Raw genomic sequence first — 22396 nt, 5'->3', positions numbered from 1 at the left:
CAGGTGGAAAAAATACATAAAATGATAACATTATAAATTTGAATAAGGAACAAAAGATACATAAAACATTATAACATTATAAACCTGGATAAGGAACAAGAAGAATAATGAGCAGGGAATATACAAGAGTGGGGGAGATCTCAAGATATAACAGGGGGGCAATAAGAATAAACAATGTTAATATTACTTGGTGCTTGCGGTGATGTCGGCAAGGACAAAAGAGCTAGGGGACATGGCTTATGCAAAGGCTTATTTGAATAGGCAGGTTTTTATGTTTATTTTAAATTTGTGGGTGCAGTGTTCCAGTCAAAGGTCAGAGGGCATAACATTCCAGTTTGAGGGTCCTGCTATAGATAGTGCTCTTTCTTTTGTGGCAGTATAGCGGGTAAGTTTAGTGGGGGGTATGTGTAAAGTACCATTGTAGGCAGATCTGGTGGGTCTATTGGGGGTAGGGAAGTGTAGAGCGTCGTTGAGCCAGTGTATGTCTTGGTTATATATTGTCTTGTGTATGATAATGAGACTCTTGTAGCGAATTCTGAAAGGGATTGGGAGCCAGTGGAAATCTCTAAGGATAGGGGTGATATGGTCCTTTCTGCAAGTGTTAGTAAGTACTCTAGCAGTGGCATTTTGTAGCATTTGGAGGGGTTTGATGGTGGATGAGGGGAGACCTAGCAGGAGGGCGTTGCAATAATCTATTTTGGAGAATATTATGGCCTGAAGGACAGTACAGAAGTCATTAAAGTGGAGGAGAGGTTTAAGATTTTTTAGAACATGAAGTTTGTAACTTTGTAGTACCATTCTTTCATGGTAGAGTTTATGAACTTTCTAAGGTTCAGTTGGTTATCTAAGATGACGCTGAGGTCTCGTACGGGTTGAGCGATAGGAATTGAGGGGGGAAGGGTGTTGATGTCAGTGGTGGTCATGGTGTTAGGATTGTGTAAAATGATAAGGAGTTCAGTTTTGGAGGCATTGAGGGCGAGGTTAAGATTAGTGAGGAGGTGGGTGATTGATGTAAGACAGGTTTCCCAGATTTTGAGGGATTTAGAAATGGATTCGGTAATGGGGATGAGGATTTGGACGTCGTCCGTGTAGATGAAATGAGTGAGACCTAGGCCAGATAGAAGTTGGCAAAAGGGCAGCATGTATATATTGAAAAGAGTGGAGGATAGGGAGGAGCCTTGAGGTATGCCTCGGGTTAAGTTGATAGGTTCAGATTCGCTATTGTCAATTTTGACTTTATAGTGCCTATTATCCAGGTAAGATTCAAGCCAGTGAAGGGCGGTGCCAGTAATGCCAATTTCAGTGAGGCGGTTTAGAAGAATCTTGTGGCTGATGGTGTTGAAGGCGGACGAGATATCTAGCATGGCAAGAATGTAGGCGTGCCCATTATCCATACCTTTAAGGAGAGTGTCAGTGATGGAGATTAGGAGTGTTTCGGTGCTGAAGAATTTGCAGAAACCAAATTGAGAAGGGTATAAAATATTGTATTTTTCTAAGTGATCAGAGAGTTGGATATTTATTACTCTTTCCATAAGTTTGGCTAAGAAGGGTAGGATTGAAATAGGCCGATAGTTGGCAGGTTCAGAAGGGTTGAGATTAGGTTTCTTAAGGATAGGTTTGACAATGGCTTGTTTTAAAGAGGTGGGGACGTTTCCAAAGGTCATGGAACAGTTGATGATATCAGCTAATGGTTTGTCTATTAGGTTAGGGATTGTCAGGAGGTATTTTGTGGGGATGGTATCGGTGGGATGTGATGCGGGTTTAATTTTCTTTAGGAGGGTTTCTATTTCGGAGGAGTGGTCTCAGAGGAGTCTAAGGTTGCATGATGGATTTTAGCAGGGATGTTTAAAGGGGTGGTAGAAGGGGGAAAGCTTGACATAAGCTTAGATATTTTGTCATGGAAAAAGCAGGCAAGGTCATCATACATGGTTTTGATGTCATTATCAGAAATGGGAGGGGGCTCTGTTTTGGTAAGGTCGGAAACATAGGAGAAGAGGACTTAGGCATTGTATTGAATGTTGTGAATTCTGAGGGCGTAAAAGTCACGCTTGGTTTTAAGGATAGAGGTTCTGTAGAGGGTAAGGGCAGATTTGAATGAAGCCTGTTGGGTGGGGGAGGGATTTGCGCGCCATTTCTTTTCGATGCTTCTTAGGTCACGTTTAAGTTTTTTTAGTTCAGGGTGTACCATGGTTTTTTGGAGTTGTGGTCAAGGTTTAGTTCTTTGGTTGTTAGGGGGCAGATTTTGTTGGCAATTTCATTGGTGATATTGTTCCAATTGGAGAGAGCAGATTCGGGGTTGGATAGATTGAGATCATTGAGAGCATCAGTGAGGGTGAGAATTAAGTCGTATTTGGAGCAGGGTCTTCTGAATTGGATGATAATAGATTGTAGAGATGTGAATCGTGTGATCGATCGTCTTAACGATCGATTTCGGCTTGGGGGGGGAGGGAATCTTATCGTCGCGGTTTTGTTTTTTAAAATATCGTGTAAATCGTAAATCGGGGGAGGGCGGGAAAACCGGCACACTAAAACATCCCTAAAACCCACCCCGACCCTTTAAAATAAATCCCCCACCCTCCCGAACCCCCCAAAATGCCTTAAATTACCTGGGGTCCAGAGGAAGGGTCCCAGTGTGATCTTTTACTCTCGGGCCTCCGGTGCGTTGTAGAAATGGTGCCGGCGCTACCTTTGCCCTGTCACATGACAGGGCAAAGGTAGCGCCGGCGCCATTTTGTTTTTTTGTCCCCCAATGTCAGGAGCGTAGGAGATCACTCCCGGACCCCCGCAGGACCCCCAGGGACTTTTGGCCAGCTTGGGGGGGGCCTCCTGACCCCCACAAGACTTGCCAAAAGTCCAGCGGGGGTCCGGGAATGACCTCCTAAACTCAAATCGTTTTGCCGTACGGCAAAATGGCGCCGGCCATATGCCGTATGGTCGGCTCCCGGACCCCCGCTGGACCTCCAGGGACTTTTGGCCAGCTTGGGGGGGGCCTCCTGACCCCCACAAGACTTGCCAAAAGTCCAGCGGGGGTCCGGAAGCGACCTCCTAAACTCAAATCGTTTTGCCGTATGGCAAAACGATTCGAGTTTAGGAGGTCATTCCCGGACCCCCGCTGGACTTTTGGAAAGTCTTATGGGGCTCAGGAGGCCCCCCCAAGCTGGCCAAAAATCCCTGGGGGTCCAGCGGGGGTCCGGGAGCGATCTCCTACGCTCCTGACGTCGGGGGACAAAAAACAAAATGGCGCCGCGCCATTTCTACAACGCACCACAGGCCCGAGAGTAAAAGATCACACCTGGACCCCCGCTCTGGACCCCAGGTAATTTAAGGCATTTTGGTGGGGTTCGGGAGGGTGGGGGATTTATTTTAAAGGGTCGGGGTGGGTTTTAGGGTTGTTTTAGTGTGCCGGTTTTTCCGCCCTCACCCTTCCCCTCCCCCTTCCCCCGATTTACGATTTTTGACGATAAATCGGGGGAATTCCTATTGTATCGCGCTTCTAACGATTTTTGACGATTTAAAATATATCGGACGATATTTTAAATCGTCAAAAAACGATTCACATCCCTAGTAGATTGTGAGGGATGGGAGATAGATTTTTTCATTATGGAGAGCTTAGTTTTGATAAGAGAGTGGTCAGACCAGGGGACAGGTGTGCAGTTCGGTGTCTCAGTGGAGAGGATGTGAGAGTTAATAAAAATTAGGTCTAAGGAGTGGCCTGCTTTGTGTGTGGGACTGGTTATAATCTTTTTAAAGTCCATGGCATTCATGGAGGCTAGAAAGGCTTTGCAGGAAGGGGATAGAGGAATGGCGTCTACGTGGAGGTTGAAATCTCCAAGTAGGACAGCAGGTATGTCCATTTTGAAATTGTCAGCAATTAATTCAATAAGGGGAGAGGTGTTGTTTTCAAAGAGGCCTGGGGGAAGTAAACTAGGCATATTTGGAGGTGTGATGATTTGAAAAATCCAATTTCAAATCTGGGAGAGGTATTGACTGTTTGGGATGTTAGTCTGAGTTCTTTTTTGGCTGCTGATAGGATACCTCCTCCTCTTTTTCTGAGCCTGGGTAAGGAGAAGATGTCATATAAGGGAGTAGGGAATTGGTTTAGGGGAACTAGGTCAGGTTGTTTAAGCCAGGTTTCTGTTATGGCACAGTTGGGGCGCACTAAGGGGCAGGCCCCTTTTTCGCACTCCTTATGCATGCAACACCCGGTGCGTGGTGCCTATGGCTCACCGGCACAAAATTTAAAGTCCTGTCCCATTTTGCTTCGATGATGCAGGCAAGTAGGTGGGGTTATCTGCTGTAGGCAGGCAGGCGTCCGGTGAAACTGGCGGGGTCCGTTCGCGGGCCTGGGAGGGTCACAGGAGGTACTCCTTATGGCCATGCAGGGGAGCATGGGCCGATCTGTGGCCTTGTTGGGGCTCCGGGCTGGGGCAGAGTCGAGAGAGGAGCAGGTGTGGAAAGGAGAGAGAGAGGGCTCACCGGTGCGAAATTTAAAGTCCTGTCCCACGTCGCTTCGATGATGCAGGCAAGTAGGCGGGGTTATACGCTGTAGGCAGGCAGGCGTCAGGTGAAACTAGCGGGGTCCATTCGAGGGCCTGGGGGGGTCGCAGGAGGCACTTCTCATGGGTGTGCAGGGGAGCAAGGGCCGATCTGCGGCCTCATTGGGGCTCCAGGCTGGGGTAGAGTCAAGTAGAGATGTGAAACGGAACCGGAATCTGATCGGTTCCGGTTCCGATCCAAATCTTAAAATTTTTATCGCCCAGCCCGATTTAAGTTCTGATTATCGGCTGCGCCCGATCCGATAATCAAAACACCCTCCCGAACCCCCAAAAAAGGTTTTAAAATTACCTGGTGGTCCAGCGGGAGTGCGGGGAGCGATCTCCCGCTCTCGGGCCTTCGGCTGGACTTTTGGCAAGTCTTGTGGGGGTCAGGATGCCCCCCCAAGCTGGCCAAAAGTCCCTGGGGATCCAGCGGGGGTCCAGGAGCGATCTCCTACACTCAGGCCGTATTGCCAATATTCAAAATGGTGCCGGTGCTACCTTTGCCCTGTCACAGGGTAAGGGCAAAGGGCCATCGGCGCCATTTTTATTAATGCAGCCGATGGCCCGAGAGCGGGAGATCGCGCCCCCGCTGGAACACCAGGTAATTTTAAAAGGTTTTGGGGAGGGGGGGTCATTTTAAAGGGTCGGGTGGGTTTTTTTTTTATCGGGCCATCGGCGCCATTTATATTAGTGGCAGCCAAAATGGCGCCGATGGCCCAAGAGCGGGAGATTGCGCCGGGACCCCCCCACTGGACCACCAGGTAATTTAAAACATTTTGGGGGCTTCGGGAGGGTGGGGGATTTATTTTAAAGGGTTGGGGTGGGTTTAGGGGTTGTTTTGGTGTGCCGGTTTTCCCGCCCTCCCCCGATTATCGATTTTTCACGATAAATCGGGGGAATTTCTATTGTATCACGACTCTAACGATTTTTGACGATTTAAAAAATATCTGACGATTTTTTTAAAGCGTCAAAAAACGATTCACATCCCTAGAGTCAAGTGAGGAGCGGACGTGGGAAGGAGCGAGAGGGCTCTCTGGCACGAAATTTAAAGTCCTGTCCCACGTCACTACAGAATTTGTGCATGTATGTAGCTGTGCGCACACAATACTGCACATATTAAAAATAGGTGTGTTGGGAGCATGTCGGGGCAGACCTCATACACAGACACGCATCACAAATATTATAAGGGATGATTGCCCATGAGGTGGTGCGTTTAGGTGTATACAGGTGCGTATATTTGCTATTGCCTATTTACGCAAGGTAGTGCAAATGTTTATTTTTCATCATGTGCTTTCATAGAAACATAGAAATGATGGCAGAAAAAGACCAAATGGTTCATCCAGTCTGCCCAGTAAGCTTGTGGTGGTAACTGCTGTGCTGTGTAGGTTACCCCTTGCTTATCTGTTTCCCAGACCATAAATGTCAGGGCCCTCATTGGTTGCTGTTTGAATTCAATTCCCCATTTACCCCTGTGCTTATCAGTTTCCCACACTAGCCCACTTTGATTGCTGTTGAATCCAATTCCCTGTTATGTCTTGCTGTTAAAGCAGAGAGAAATGTTTGAGTTGCATCAAAGTATCAGTTTATTGGTTAAGGGTAGTAACTGCTGCATCAGCAAATTACACACATACTTGTTTGCCCAGATCGTAAAAGTCGGGATGCTTGGTTGCTGAATGAATCCAATTCCCCTTCCCCCCCACCCCCACCCCCACCCCCCATTGAAACAGAGAGCAATGATGGAGTTGCATCAACAGTATCAAGGCTTATTGGTTAGGGGTAGTAACCGATGTACCAGCAACTTACCCCCAAGCACTCTTTTCTTCATTTCCATCCTTTAGCCTTTAGGGATCCACAGAATTTATCCTATGCACTTTTGAATTCTTTCTCTGTTTTTGTTTTTCACCACCTCCTCCGGAAGGGCATTCCAGGCATCCACTACCCTCTCCATGAAGAAATATTTTCTGATGTTGGTTCTGATGCATCCTCCTGGGAATTTCATTTTGTGATCCCTAGTTCTACTAATTTCTTTCCAACGGAAAAGGTTTGATATTTGAACATCATTAAAACCTTTTAGGTATCTGAAGGTCTGTATCACACAACCCCTGTGCCTCCTGCCTCCTATCTCCTATCTTCAGGGGTATACATATTTATGTCCTGCAGTCTCTCCTTATAGGTTTTCTGATACTGACCCCACACCATTTTGGTAGCCCTACCCTGGACCGCCTCCATCCTGTCCCTAGCCCTTTTCAGATAAGGGATCCAGAACTGAACACAGTACTCCAGGTGAGGCCTCACCAAGGACCTGTACAAGGGCATCACCACCTCCATTTTCTTACTGGTTATTCCTCTCTCTGTGCAGCCCAGCATTCTTCTGGCTTTAGCTATTGCCTTGTCACATTGCATCAACATATTCAGATTGCCAGAAACTATCACCCCAAGATCCTGCTCTTGGTCCATGCATATCAGTCTTACCCCCCCCCCCCCCCCTCCCATCTCATACTGCTCTTTTGGATTACCACGTCTCAGATGCATGACTGTGCACTTCTTAGCATTGAATCCCAGCTGCCAAATCTTTGACCACTCTTCAAGCCTTCATAAATCACTTTTCATTCTCTCTACTCCTTCTGGCATGTCCCCTCTGTTGCAGATCTTGGAATAATCCGGAAATAGACAAACTTTACCTTCTAACCCTTCTGTAATGTCGCTCACAAAGATTTTGAACAGAACCAGTCCCAATACTGAGCCCTGTGGCACTCCACTTGACACGATTCTCTCTTCAGAGTATGTTCCATTTATCATTGCAAGCTGTCTCCTATCAGTAAACCAGTTTGTAATCCACTCTACCACCTTGGCACTCACTTGATACTTCTCATTTTTTTCACGCCTCCTATGTGAGACAGTATCAAATGTTTTGCTGAAATCCAAATAAATGACATTGAGCGCTCTTCCTGGATCCAATTCTCTGGTCACCCAATCAAAACAATCAATCAAATTTGTTTGACAGGACCTTCCTCTGGTGAATCCATGCTGCCCCAGGTCCAGCAACTTACAGGATTGTAGATTGTTCAGTATCCTTTCTTTCATCAGCATTTCCATTAATTTTTCCACCACCGAAGTGAGGCTAACTGGCCTGTAGTTTCCAGCCTCCTCTCTGCTACCACTCTTCTGAAGCGGGACCACCACTACTCTTCTCCAATCTTGTGGCACCACTCCCATTTCCAGGGATCTATTGAACAGGTCTTTCAGTGGACTTGCCAGGACATCTCTGAGTTCTCATAGTATCCTGGGATGCCACCTAAAAGCCACAGTTGCGTTTCTATTGTAAGGTTGATATCTGCAATGTAGACAGTCCCAACCTGCTACACAAACATTATCTAAATGACACAGAAGGTATCAAGCTTGTCCACTTTGATCCCCAGGCATTATACCAGAGTAAAGAGAGGAACTGTGTCCATCCAGCACACTAAAGAAGGAAAGGACATACAACATTGGAAACATACAACATTGGAAACATACAACATTGGAGCATTGGAAAAACAGGTTCCTTGGTGTTCCAAAAACTAAAGGAGTCCTGCAGCATACCCACGAGGAAAACCTCTGTCAGAGAACAGCAGGGTTCCTGAGGGAACATGTCTGTAATGAACAGGTGGAAGATATGGATTCATCTCTTAAGAAATATACTATATGTCAAAGAGTGATTACTGAAGAAGTTGAATGTTGCTGAAAGTTTATTTTGTTGCAACACCACTTGAAAATGAAATGTGCTTAGTTGAAGTCCAAAGTCCTAAAATTTATTTTCCCTGGGAGGGGAACTGCATAATCAAAGGCAGAAGCTGTCATTAGAAACTTCAGACACCCCAGTGAAATGAGACTGAGGAGATATGCATTACTCCTCTGGCCTTACATTTGAGCTCAGAATAAACATTTTTATATCCTTCGCTTAACCTGAAAATCCCTGGCCAGAACTTTTGGTTGAGGCAAGTTTTATAATAATATGACATGCATACGTACTGCTGTGATGTTTTGTATATGTTTAATGCATTCATCTCATAGTGTACTTGTAATTGTCATACTTGAAAAGAGGTGCATTTGAAAAGATGGAATGTATTGGATTTATTGCCATATATAAGAATTGTAAATTGGTCTTTTGTTTCTTTATCCTGTTCAATAATCTTAAATTTTCAGATTCCAGGTTGTTTATATATTACCATTTAGGTTCCTATCTATTTTGTTACATTTAGATTCTTATCTAATGTTATCTTATTTTAAAGTAGATATATTTCCAATAGATTACTTAGTTTCACAATTTCCATTTGGAAGAAACATATATATTTTTACAATTTTCCAGGAAGTACTGAGTCCCTGAGGTACCCAACGACTGAAGAACTAAAATGGAAGCTGTCCCCTATCAACAAAATAACTCTCACTTTAATATTTTATAAGCATTAGCTTCTTTCAAATTTTTAATAAATAGAAGTGGATATTCTAATCCTGCAGTAGTTTTATCTTCATACTTTTGCTCAAAGGGAAATTACACAGGAAGAGTTTACAGATTAATTGCCTAACTAACCACTAATGCAGAACACAACTTCAGTGGTCAGGATGTTGCTTGAATTAGTGTTATATATATATCTGCATGAACTAATAATGTATTGACAGATAGGACTGATGAGTCCCAGTAGAGATTATACAATGAAGTTAAAACATTTAAATGGCCAAGTTTATTAAGAAAAGCAATTAATGTCAAGTCTCATTATTCATTTTGCATTTGCTTTTACTACTGTTTATCCTACTAGGTATCATGAGTTTAGTGGTATTCTTTATGCTATTGACAGTTTATTATATAAACTGCTGTTAGAAGAGAGGGACTATTAATACTGTACAGAATTATGCCTAATAGACTCTATTCTGCAATATTTGTAAAATACTATATGAAATGAATATACATTTCCATGAAACTGAATATTCCCTAGGTCAGCTGCCACATCTTTTCTGTACCAGGAAATAATATAGGGAAAAAAATTTAAAAAAATAACAAAACTTCCCCATTTTCAAAATTGTTCAGTCATAACATTATAGTATAACAGAAAATCATGCAAATGGGTCTGAAATCGCTTTTATATGATACAAGGCCAAATAGTACAATAATTTTAAGACAAATAAATACAATTTTAACAAATTGTGTCTTCAAAGAAATTTATAAAGTTTCCAGATGTTTCAATAAAATCCAAATATCAGAATATTTCAATGAATGCAAAGTCCACCTGAAGACAAAAAAAATTCTTATGGTGTGTCATAATTCCAGCTTAAATGGTGAACTGTAATTCCAAACATGGACAGCTGGCCCATCATCTCTGCACTCCTTGTCGACTCTCATTGAAGTAAACCATAGGTCTCCAATAGCAGAGAGCCTAAGACACTGTTATGGGAGACTGTGCGGTGTTTTCCTGCCTGGAGACAGAAAGCCACACTGACTCCAGACTTTCTGGTGCAGATAAAACTTTATTAAGCAAACACAATACTTCACAATAGACTTTCTACCATAGCAGTAGTCACTTACACACACAGGGGCTAAAGATTGCCTTGCTTCTGGTCAGTGTACATTCACTCCCTTCTGGTTTGGACAGAGCACTTTACAGGAACTGTCTTCCTCCTGGGGCATAGGGGATTCTTGAACATAGCTGGGCTTGCCCTCTTATCCCAGCTGCAGCTGGGTCCCACCCATTGAGCTCTCTCCCTCTGTGGGATTTAAGGTGGAACAGGAATCTAGCCTAGTCCAGCTCACACAACAAGGAGGAAACAGGGTCACTCTGGTACATAACCCCAACTTTGACCCGTTGGTCCAAGCATCACTATTTTCCCCTGGATCCCATCCAGAGAAGTATAACACATCTCATTCCTCTTCTTCTGACCTCCCACCAGCTATGCTTGGGGATGGGGGATCTAGTGTTTCAGTTACCCCCACATATTAAGGTTGCCCCCAACAACACTGTTAGTACCATCCACTGTGGTCATCACCTAGTGTGTACCCACAGTCCTTTAACTGAGTTCATCTGTAGCTCTGGGTTTCCATTCCATCTTAGTGGGACTCCTTGGAGTGGCTGTGGGACTTGTGGTGAGTACTCTTCATTCAACTCTGCATTGAGATGTGCATCCTCTGCACTGTCATGACCAGCACACTCTGTCAACTCCATCGCAGCTCTAACTGACTCCTCATCACTGCTATGCATTGGCTCCTCTGAGCTGCCTCTCGCTGGGGATTCCACTAACTCCTCTTCAGTATTTGGCCACAGGGCCTTCCTCAGGGCCTCCTTTGGTGCCAAATTCAGACCTCAATGCAGGGCCCAATTCAGGCTTTTTACTACTGCATTCCTCTGGCCTTTCAATACTGCCTCTATCTGTCAGTCTGTGTTGCCCTCCCCAGGGCTTTCTGTGACCCCTCTCTCAAGGTTTTTCACAACCCCAGTTTCAGAGCTTCTCATGGGAGCTATTTTGTGGCTCCCAACAGTGTTTGGGCACTCTGCAGTGTCTTCTTCAGGACCACCTGCAGTGCCAACCTCAGGAAATACTGTCAATGTAAAGGTTGTCTGGGCTTCATCCCCACTGCTGCTTTCTGCTACAACTGTCTGCAGTATCTCTTCAGTTTCTAGTAGAGATGTGAATCGGAACCAGAATCGGTTTGGATTCCGTTTCCGATTCACATGTGGGGTTTTTTTCATTGGGCCCGATCGCGGTTTTGTTTATCGGCTGCGCCCGAGCCGATAAACAAAAAACCCACCCCGACCCTTTAAAACTAATCCCTTTGCTTCCCCCACCCTCCCAACCCCCCAAAAAACATTTTAAAGGTACCTGGTGGTCCAGTGGGGGTCCCGGGAGTGATCTCCTGCTCTCGGGCCGTCGGCTGCCACTAATCAAAATGGCGCCGATGGCCTTTGCCCTTGCCATGTGACAGGGTATCCGTGCCATTGGCCGGCCCCTGTCACATGGTAGGAGCACTGGATGGCCCGCGCCAGGTACCTGTAAAATGTTTTTGGGGGGGTCGGGAGGGTGGGGGAAGCAAAGGGATTAGTTTTAAAGGGTCGGGGTGGGTTTAGGGGTTATTTTTGTGTGCCGCTTTTCCCGCCCTCCCCCAAATCTATAAGAGAACCCCCATGATCAATATCGTGGGGTTTTCTACAATTTTGAAAATATCGACGATATTTTCCATCGTCTGAAGCCCAATTCACATCCCTAGTTTCTAGGATCCCTTCAACCTTGCCTGGCTTCAGTTCTGGACAGTTGATAGTTTACCTCACTTCACTCACCAATGCAGCATTCTCTCTGGTGACTTGCTCCAGGTCAGCCTCCCTTTGGATGATCTCTCTAGATATCGCCTGCAGATTTTCTAGAAGCTGCTTTATCTTCTTGGCCCTCTCCCTTTCCACCTTTGTTACCTGCTCGAACCACCAGTCTTCTTCATCAGACTCTTCTTCTTGTGAGGGAAGCCCAATAATCTCCATGGTACAGGACTCTGGCGGGGTATCCATAGCATTTGGGAGTGGTTTCACTGGCCTGTCTGGATTTTCCATCTGCCAGACCTCCAGTCTAAGATTCCCCTTCTCAGCCGGCTATTAGAACTGGGGAACTCCCACTAAACTGAAGTACATGGCAATGCACATCAATTAAGCCAACTGGCTTCTCCTTCTTCTTTCAGCTTAGTTTAAGAGCCCTGCTTTGCTTTGGTGTGCTCCCCAAACCACACCCATTTGTTCCAACTTCCAGTGATCTTATACACAGTTTAAAAACAGTGGCTTAACCTTCCCTCTGGAGACATGGGTTGAAATCTCACTTCTTTAAGAAAAAAATACAAGAGATTTAAATCTATTAAAATATAACAAAATAGTACTGCTATTTCTGACCTAAATTCATCAAAATGCCATGTTTATCATGCGAATAACGTGCACGGTAAAGAAAAGGTGTGTGTATATTCAAATTGCCAGACTGCTGCGTCGCATAGCTAAATAATGTATGCAGCATTGCGTTATTACTCGCTGTGGTGCATCATCACGCCATGTAATATATTTTTTTTCAGTATAAATACAGGCTTCCTGCAAGTTCCTCTTTGAGGGTGTGTCAGGACTTTGGGGAGAGGAGAGGAGAGTTGTTGAGTGGTAGCAGGAAGTTCTAGCTTGGGATTTTCTGAGTGCATTGTCTTGTTGTCTGTTCTCATCTGTTTCTCTTTACCTTGGTCTTTTGTCATCTTTATTAGAGTGAAAGGTTTTGTCAGTTTGTCTGTCTATTTGTGTGGAGGAGTGGAGATAGTGTGGACTGGAGGTGGTGTGGATGAGTGGAGGTAGTGAGGAGTGGAGGTGGTGTGGAAGAGTGGAGGTAGTGTGGACTGGAGGTGGTGGTGAGGATTGGAGGTGGTGGTGAGGAGTGGAGGTGATGAGGATTGGACGTGGTGAGGATGAGTGTTGGTGAGGAATAGAGGTGGTGAGGAGGTTTGTGTGTGCTCAGGAGATCTGTGTGTGTGTGTGTGTGTGTGTGAAGGAGGTGTGCTTGCAGCTTGTGGAGAGGATGGAGTGTGACAGGCATGGAGAGAGAAACAAGAAGAGATGTCAGGATAGGAATGTGAGGGGCTGGAGAGGGAAGGGGCAGATGTGGAAAGAAGTGGCAGGGGAAGGAGTAGGAGTAGGGACGGGCGCAGGAGTAGAAAGAGGCAGCATGGAAGAGATAGGAGGGAGCGGGAGGGGGAAGGGGCTAGTCAGGCAAGTTCAGGGGGAGGAGAGGAGAGCCTAGGGTTAGACAGAGAGCAGAGGGGAAGGGAGTTGATAGGGCAGGGGCAGGAGTGGAGGCAGAAGGGAGGGGAGAGGGGAGTGGGATGGAGAGTGAGGAAAAGGAGGACACCTCTCTGAAAGAGGAAGTGGCACCCCCTTCAGGTAGCCAGCCAGCACCACGTGCTTGTCTAAGGGCCATAAAGTTCAGTACACAGGAGAAAGACCTGGTGATCACAGGGGTCCTGCAGAGCTATCCCAGCAACCAAGCAGCTAAGACGTCCAAGGCAGCAAAGGGGCAGATATGCACTGTATCGCCCAGTCCATCATCAGGCAGAGCAGCATTGGAAGAAGTGCAGAGAAGGTTGTCCATCGATACAGGGACATTAAAGCCCATCTCAAGGCCAAGGTGGCAGTGAGAGCCAAATACCAGCGGCAGACAGGAGGAGGAGCGCCCTGTCCAATACAGCTCACAGACATGGAGGAGCAACTGATGGAGAAGTTGGGAACAGACATTTTGGAGGGCTTGGCTGAGCAGCTGGACACCACATGAGCTGCAGCCAGTAAGTTCACCTCACCCCTAAATGGGCAGGCAGCAATGAGTGGACACATCATTTGTCAAAAGATGCTCACTATGCAAAGAAGCAAAGTGCACCTCTCATGCCAAATTAAAAAAGGATACTTGCTGGCATATGTATTTATGTCTTCTTTTTTGTTTCTTCTCTTTGTTTCCACAGCTCTCAAGGAGGAAGCTGCCAGTCCCAGCCAGGAATGCCCAGGACACAGCTGGGAAGCCACAGGGACCAGCCGGGATGCCCTTAGGAGCAGCTGCCCACTAGCGGTACTACACAGGCCCTTACAGATGGACACCAAGATGCAGTGGAGTGAGGAGGTTGAGGAGGAGGAGCAGGCACAGAAATTGCAGCCATTGTTGTTGATACAACACCTAGGCTCAACAAGTCCACTTAACGTCACCCTCAATCTGGTAACATTCATGGAGGAAGGCAGTCTTGACTGGCAACCTTATGACCAGCATCTTCTATGAGCCAGAAGACCATGCCAACATGGTGACTCACCATTGCCAGGCCATGTGGTGGGCACAATCCCATCTATGCCCATCACCAAGATAGACCAACCTTCATACACCACCAACACCATCAGCATTGGTACAGATAGCCCCATTGACATCAACACCACCACCATCACAGACACCGCCAGCAGCACTGACACTGCCAGCAGCATGGACACTGCCATCAGGAATGGCACCAGGACCAGCACCTACAGAAAACATGTCTGCAGGTGAACTGAGGCACTTGTGGCGAGAGATACAGGTCCTTAGAAGATCAGTGGAGCAGCAGAACAGGATCCTGCAACAATGTATGGCTGCTAACACCCAAAATACTAACATCCTTGTTGCTGCCATCAGCAACATGATCAACAAGCTCACGCAAATACTGCACTGCATGCTGGAGCAGCCTTTGGAGTTCTCAGGTCCAACCCTTGCATCTACACCCTACAGAAGTCCCAGAGATTCAAGATGCCACAGGGGTAGGCCCCCAAAAGCAATGCTTCCCTGACTGGGAAGCCACGGCGTAGCAAGGGGCCTTGAATGAGTAGAGAAAATGGCCAGTAAGGGCCAAGAAGACAATTTTTGCAAGAAGACTGGGCCGGCCTCTTCTCAGTTGCTGTGCTGTCTAGATGGAAGAAACCTGCTCAGCGTGTCCTCACTACAGAGTTGCTGTGCCATCTAGATTGAAGAAAACTGCTCAGTGTCTCCTTACTAGAGTTGCTGTGCCACCATGCACAACTGATGGTATTCTGTGAAGCATTTTCATGCTATATATCAAAAAACCCATAAGTGTTAGAATAATACAAAAATCACAATTGAAATCTCACTTCAAAAAAGTTGAAGATGTGTAATAAAGGTCTTATATATACCAAACAATTGTGTGAATGACCATCACAAAGGCTACATGAAAAAGAGCTACATCATATGGAGACCAACCGACTTGGCAAATATCCCAAGATAACCAACTCTGCACACCGAATTGGCTGCTGCTGATCCCTAGCCAAACCCAACCCTTCTCTCAACCCCCTAAAATATGTTTGATAGAGAAGCTCACTGCTGGATAACCCAACCCACAACCTTTCAAAAGAAGGAAAATCCTGCTACCTGCACCAGAACAGTCTCCAGGGAATAACCAGACTGTTTTGCCCACAATATGTATTGGATGATGGACCAAAATGGTCCCCTCTTTCCACTCTTGAGCTCAAAATAAACAGGAAAGAATGCCTCTGCCTGTTGCATAAGATTCTCCATTTGCTGGAGCCACTTATGTCTTATTCATTTCCCACGCTTCATCAGACCAAACTACCAGAGGTACTCCAGAATCGCTGCTCCCATCTGGTCCACTGGAGGGGCAAAATTCTGGAAGGTGTCCCACTTGCAACAAAAAAGGGCATCAGCAATTGAGCTCTCCACTCCTGAAACATGCCTGGCTGTTGCAGTGACATTACTGCTAAGACATAGCAACACCAACTCCCACAATAAAGAAGACACGTGCTCGCTAAGCCATTGTCAAAGCTTGCTACATTCGTTCCTTGGGTCTAAAAACTTTGTTATGTTAAACTTTGTTATGTTAAATATTGTTAGGTTAAACTTTGTGATGTTAATCCTATTCTTTTGCACTCAGCTCTCCCACTCTGTAAATCCCTGTTCATTGTAACTTTATCTTTCTAGTTAATTGGTTACCCCTTGTTTTGCTGTAAATCGGTACGATAAGACCCTAGTCTTGAGTATCGGTATATCAAAATAATTTAAATAAATAAATAAATAAATAGCCAACTGCTGATTGATAACTTCCACCACACCCAGATTATCACACCCAAACAGAACCTTCTTGTCCCACAAACTATGGCCTCATAACACCAAGGCCAACACCATGGGAATAGTTTTAAGAAAGTTTTGTTCTTAGTTACTGCTGATTCCACCCATGTAGACAGCCAATGGTCCATGCACCATGGGCCAGATTTTCTAACATGCACATGGGCGTAGATTTGTGCACACAACCCGGCGCGCACAAATCTATGCCTGATTTTATAACATGCGCGCGCAGCCGTGTGTAACCCTTTGAAAATCTGCCCCCATGGCCCCCCCCCATCAGTACACCCAGAAGCCAAATACTCCTGCTACATCCAAATAGAGCTTGATATCCAAGTTAGTCACTTGCTATTCTTGCATCATACAAACTTTGTTAAATGATTCCAAAACGGTAGCCCATACACCCAACTCGCCCCTGATTTTCCTAGTTACACAAAGTGATGGGCTGACTTTACTCCTGCAGTCAAAACCGAAAACCTTCTGATGAATGCTCTCTCCATTGGAATGACTCTATACAGTAAGTTTAAAGACCCAATCAAGGATTACATTTGCTGAAGTGTCTTCTTCTTGGCTGCTCCCACAGTTGAATTATCTACCTGAGCTTCCACACCTTTTGCTCTGAGGCAGCAGAGGTCATTCCAGAGTCACAACTCTCCCACCAAGACCCCAATACTCTCCCATGCTCACCAAAAGCCCCTTGTATCTTTCTGGATGTTGAACTTGACCTTCTAATGGATCCTGGGTTTTCACTGAGTGGAGGAGTATCCTAGTGATTAGTGGTAGGCTGAGAACAAGGGAGGCAGAGTTCAAATCTTGTGTCTCCCATTAATGCTTCATATTATCTTAGCAAGTCACTTCATTCTCCATTGCCTCAGGTTCGTACTTTGGGGCTCATTCACAAAGTCATGGCATATTTTCCTGAGAGAAAAATATCGCAGAGCCAAAAGCAGTGGTAAATTATTCTGCTGCTTTGTGACTCCTGAGAAGTATGCCAACATGGAGAAGGAAATCCCCAGAACCCTCTGCGTGTCTTTGGCCTGCCTGGGCTGAATGGACTCTGAGTGACTTACAGAATGTCCCTGGATATCTGTGGAGGCAAGCTGGCACCAGACAGGTGATGTCTATTCATAGAGTCACCATAGGGGAGCTTCAGGCACTATTCTCAGGAGTTTGTAATCCACACAGTTACAGACGTGTTGATTGTCTTGACCAGTAACAGTTTACCAGAACAAAGAAAGTCATGGGAAATGGGCTACACATCCTAGGAAGCCAATCAGGGATAGTTAGCGATGATTTAATCATGCAGTTGACATCACAACTTATGTAAATGATCCTTTGGGCAGTTATGCAAGTCTCTAGAACCTTCTACCCTGTATTTGAATGTTATCTATAAAAGAAGGATCACTTCCTGTATCCAGAGAGATGCTGGTCAGATTGAAAGACGAAGGGCACCCAGTACCCAGCATCTCCCGAGAACACTTATATTGACTAATAAAAAATACATTATACTTTTACTGAGTCCAAGTGTTCTTGTGTCCCTGGCCATAAGCATAGAGTAAGCTTAACATTTTTGGCACCTGAACAGGGACTTGAACCACTACCTATTGGTTTCTTTACCTAGAGTTTAGTCACCAGCGCTCACAGATGTGCTCTGGTAGTGTGATACTTCTGTTCACCTAAGCCCATTTCTGTCTATGACCAGAACATGTCTTATTTTTTTGCAACACTTTTATAACTTGTCCCACAGGATGTATGCACAACCTAGTTTGAGTCCTTATGCTGTCCTTCACTTTTCTGGTAACGTGCATTGATTATATCCCTGCTTGCCATTGTAATGAATATTATCCTGGGTAGTTGTTTACAATAACAGTATTCCTTGTAAAGATTTGCCCAGTATACCTAGTATTATATGAGAAACATAATATTTTCATACTAGTCTCTCTTTGTTCTCCTTACCTTTACCTGTTACTCCACTATTGTGTAATTACTTGACTCTGAAAAATAACATATGTGGTCTTGCTATTATAAATTAGGTCTTTTTTTATAATGCAGGTACCCTTATTGCTCAATCATAGAGCTAATGGCTACCTATTGAAACTTAGTTATGCTGTTATTATTTGTCAATTCAAGAGTGCATGTCTGCCTATTAGTCTCATTTACTTTTAGGGGGGATCTAGAGGGATAACACACACAAGGTTAGCTTAGCTTACACATTTAGCCCATTTGCCATAATGACTTCATACAGTTCTGTCCTCCGAACTGGTACTTGGGTGTGCCACTTTGCCATTTGTAAGTGGCACAAGAGGGAAATGAGAAGTATGCCAACATGGAGAAGGAAATCCCCAGAACCCTCTGCGTGTCTTTGGCCTGCCTGGGCTGAATGGACTCTGAGTGACTTACAGAATGTCCCTGGATATCTGTGGAGGCAAGCTGGCACCAGACAGGTGATGTCTATTCATAGAGTCACCATAGGGGAGCTTCAGGCACTATTCTCAGGAGATTGTAATCCACACAGTCACAGACGTGTTGATTGTCTTGACCAGTAACAGTTTACCAGAACAAAGAAAGTCATGGGAAATGGGCTACACATCCTGGGAAGCCAATCAGGGATAGTTAGTGATGATTTAATCATGCAGTTGACATCACAACTTATGTAAATGATCCTTTGGGCAGTCATGCAAGTCTCTAGAACCTTCTACCCTGTATTTGAATGTTATCTTTAAAAGAAGGATCACTTCCTGTATCCAGAGAGATGCTGGTCAGATTGAAAGACGAAGGGCACCCAGTACCCAGCATCTCCCGAGAACACTTATATTGACTAATAAAAAATACATTATACTTTTACTGAGTCCAAGTGTCCTTGTGTCCCTGGCCATAAGCATAGAGTAAGCTTAACACTCCTGTGGTATTTTACCATGGGGAAAAATACCACAATGGTGAATGCTCCCAGAGAAAGCGCAATGGTGGCCCTGAGACTGTGGGTCTGCCATGGCTTAAAAGGATCCATTAGCCCCAAGTCACCATCCCAAAAGTGTTTAAAAAAAACAAAATTTTTGACACACAGAGCGCATATTCTATTTATAAATGACATATGACTATTTTGAAATAAATAGAACTAGTTATCCCTTATTGTCTATTATCATATAGCAGGTACTGTGTAGCTGTGGAGTACTTGTTGACTTGTTCATGGTTCCTCTGGGGAGGGGTTGGGTTGGAAGGTTGGGAGGGTAGGGTTGGAAGGCTGGGAGGGTAGGGTTGATAAAAGTGTGAAACCTGTTTTCAGCTTGTCACGGGACTGGGAATTGACAACCAGTCATAGTGTATTATGTAAGGTATTTTAGTTTTCAGTAAAACACCTTTGAACATAAAAAAAACCCCATGGGGGCCTGCAGCTTTTCTGGCTGAGCTAGTTTTTTTTTTTATTTAAGTGTTTTTTATATACTGTTGTTTGGAACTGGCCTTCACAATGGTTTGCAAGAGAAACAATATTACATAGAACAGCTAACAGGTGCACTGAACGAACATAAATAAGATGCAATTTGAGAACGGACGTAAATAAGATACACTTTGTGATCAAAAACAGTGGCATACAAATTAGAGGCATTGTGGGATTACAAAGTTTGGAAGAAGTAGTAGTGAACTATAGAATATTTAGAGAGGTATTAAGAACTGTAAACGTTTAGCAGGAAATTTAACTATCATTGGTATACTATACATAATGGTGGATTGACTTACTCTTGGTACATATCTCCATGCTGTTGGTCCTTTGTGCAGTTCGAAGTATTCCTATCGTAACAATTTTTTCCACATTGTGCACAGTTATACGAGGTTCTTTCTGTACAAGGCAGTCTCAGCATAGCCGAGGCAAGTAACAAAGACCCATGTTGATTGGGAGTAAGGATATAAATTTGTATTCAAAATGCTTTAGATATTTTCCTCAATCCTTCTTTTGTGTAAAGAAGCAGCTTCTCTTTGGAGGAGAAACTTGGGCCCTAGTCGGGATTTCTGCTTTCAATCAAGGATTATATTTCAGCATATTTATTTAGGAAAAATCTCTCATATGAAGATCTATGGGGTAAACTGAAGATTGGATTTAGCAAGAATTTTGTGATTTGAAGTTTTGATTGTTCCTTCAGGAGGATTTCACATATTCATATCATCATTCATCTGCCAATTCAAGGGGCTTTGAAAAACTAGTATGTGATGAATTGAACAATTGTAATATTTTTTTGATGGACTTTTTCTGTTTAGTTTTTATATAGTATGTGTGTAGTATGTATGGATGATGATTGGTACTTTTTATGTATATGTTCTTTATGTTTTTGATGAAATAAATATATATGTAATTCTCTTTATTTCTTTTTATAAGTATAGTTAAATTGATTGAATTTGCAAGGTATTTAAGTAAATAAAAAGTGTTTATGATTGTAAATTATTTGATGTTTTTGAAACTGATTGTATACGTCCCCTTAATGTGGTAATGAGGTCTGCATAGACCCCTATCCCACCCCACCCTTCCCTGCCTCCACACAGTCCTTGGAAGCAGTCAAAGTAGAAAAATATTTTTTTAATCATTTAAAAGTGTGGCACAGGACCCATTCCAACCTTTCCCCATCAGTGCAAAAATCTGGCCCTTGAGGCTAGGACCCCATCCCTCACAATTTGGATCTCTCTTACTCATTATTTTGTCCTTGCTGATCTAGTGGGGGCCCAGAATGCCCCCTAAGCACTGTGTATGGCAGTGGCCATATTAAATGATGGTGCTGGCCAGTCATTTGCCCCCATTTTAAAAAATGGTCGTCAGAAGGCCTAGATCCTAGGGAGTGATCTGGGCCCCCAATGGACCACCAGGAACAAAATAATGATTATGAGAGAGGTCTGGAGGGTGAGGGTTCCAATCCTTGGGAGGCTAGATTTTTGCACTGATGCAGAGGGTTTGGGGGTTGGTATTGGGGCATAAGGATAGGCCCATGAGCAGCAAGACTTGCATAAGCAATCAACAAGGGCCGCAACGTTTATGACCTGGGGAACAAATAAGCATGGGGATAACTTGCTAATGCGGCTGTTACTACCTTTAACCTATAAACCTGATACTTTTGCTGGAACTCCAGCATTGCTCTCTGCTTCAACAGCAAGGGGTAACAGGGAATTGGATTCAGATAGTAACCAATTAGAACCCTGATTTTTAAGGTCTAGAAAACTGATAACTATGTTGGTAAGCTGCACAGCAATGCAGATTCTACCATGCTTGCTGGGCAGACTAGATGACTCATTTGGTCATTTTCTGTCATTATTTCCATGTTTCTATGTTTCTATGTTAGTGTCCTAGTGCTCCCAGGGAAGTTAGCTACAATTTTATTTATTTATTTGTTTATTTATTAGCTTTTATATACCGACATTCAGGGGTACATCAAGGGTTGCTGCTATCTGCACATCAAATAATGCTTCAAAAGTTTTGGTAAGCCACATTATTAGATTTGCATTGTTTAGAGTATTTATGAGCTGATTTGCATGCATTTGCAAGCTAATCAGCTGATAGAAATATAGAAACATAGAAATGATGGCAGAAAAGGACCAAATGGTCCATCCAGGCTGCCCAGCAAGCTTATGGTAGCAGCAGCTATGCCATTCAGGTCTCCCCCATAAAGGTATCATCAGGGGGTGGCATTTGCCTTGCAAGTTACCTCCCATACTTATTTTCACAAACCGTTAAAGTCAGGGCCGGTGCTGATTTCTCTCTGAGTCCAATTCCCCTTTATCTGTTGTCGTTGAAGCAGAGAGCAATGTTAGTTACACCACAAGTATAAGACTTATTGGTTAAGGGTCGTAACAGCTACATTAGCAAGTTGCCTCCATGCTTATTTGTTTTCCCAGATATAATATTCATGACCTTGTTGGTTGCTCTGCAAAATTAATTCTCCATTTCCTCTTTTCCCCTGCTGTTAAAGCACACAGCAATAATGCGTTGTATCAACAGTTTGAAGGCTTGATGGTTAAGGGTAGTAGCCATCACTCCAGCAAGTTAACCCAATGCGCTCTTTTTCTTATTTCCATCCTCTAGCCTTTAGCGATCTACAATATTTATCCCATGCCCCTTTGAAATATTTCACCATTTTTGTCTTTACCACCTCCTCCGGAAGGGCAGTCCAGGCATCCACCACCCTCTCCATGAAGAAATATTTCCTGATGTTTTTTCTGAGTCGTCCTCCTTGGAGTTTCATGAC

This window comes from Rhinatrema bivittatum, chromosome 3, assembly GCF_901001135.1.
Source record: "Rhinatrema bivittatum chromosome 3, aRhiBiv1.1, whole genome shotgun sequence".
NCBI classification, from domain to species: domain Eukaryota; kingdom Metazoa; phylum Chordata; class Amphibia; order Gymnophiona; family Rhinatrematidae; genus Rhinatrema; species Rhinatrema bivittatum.
The sequence above is the reverse complement of the archived record's forward strand: the minus strand, read 5'-3'. Positions refer to the sequence as shown.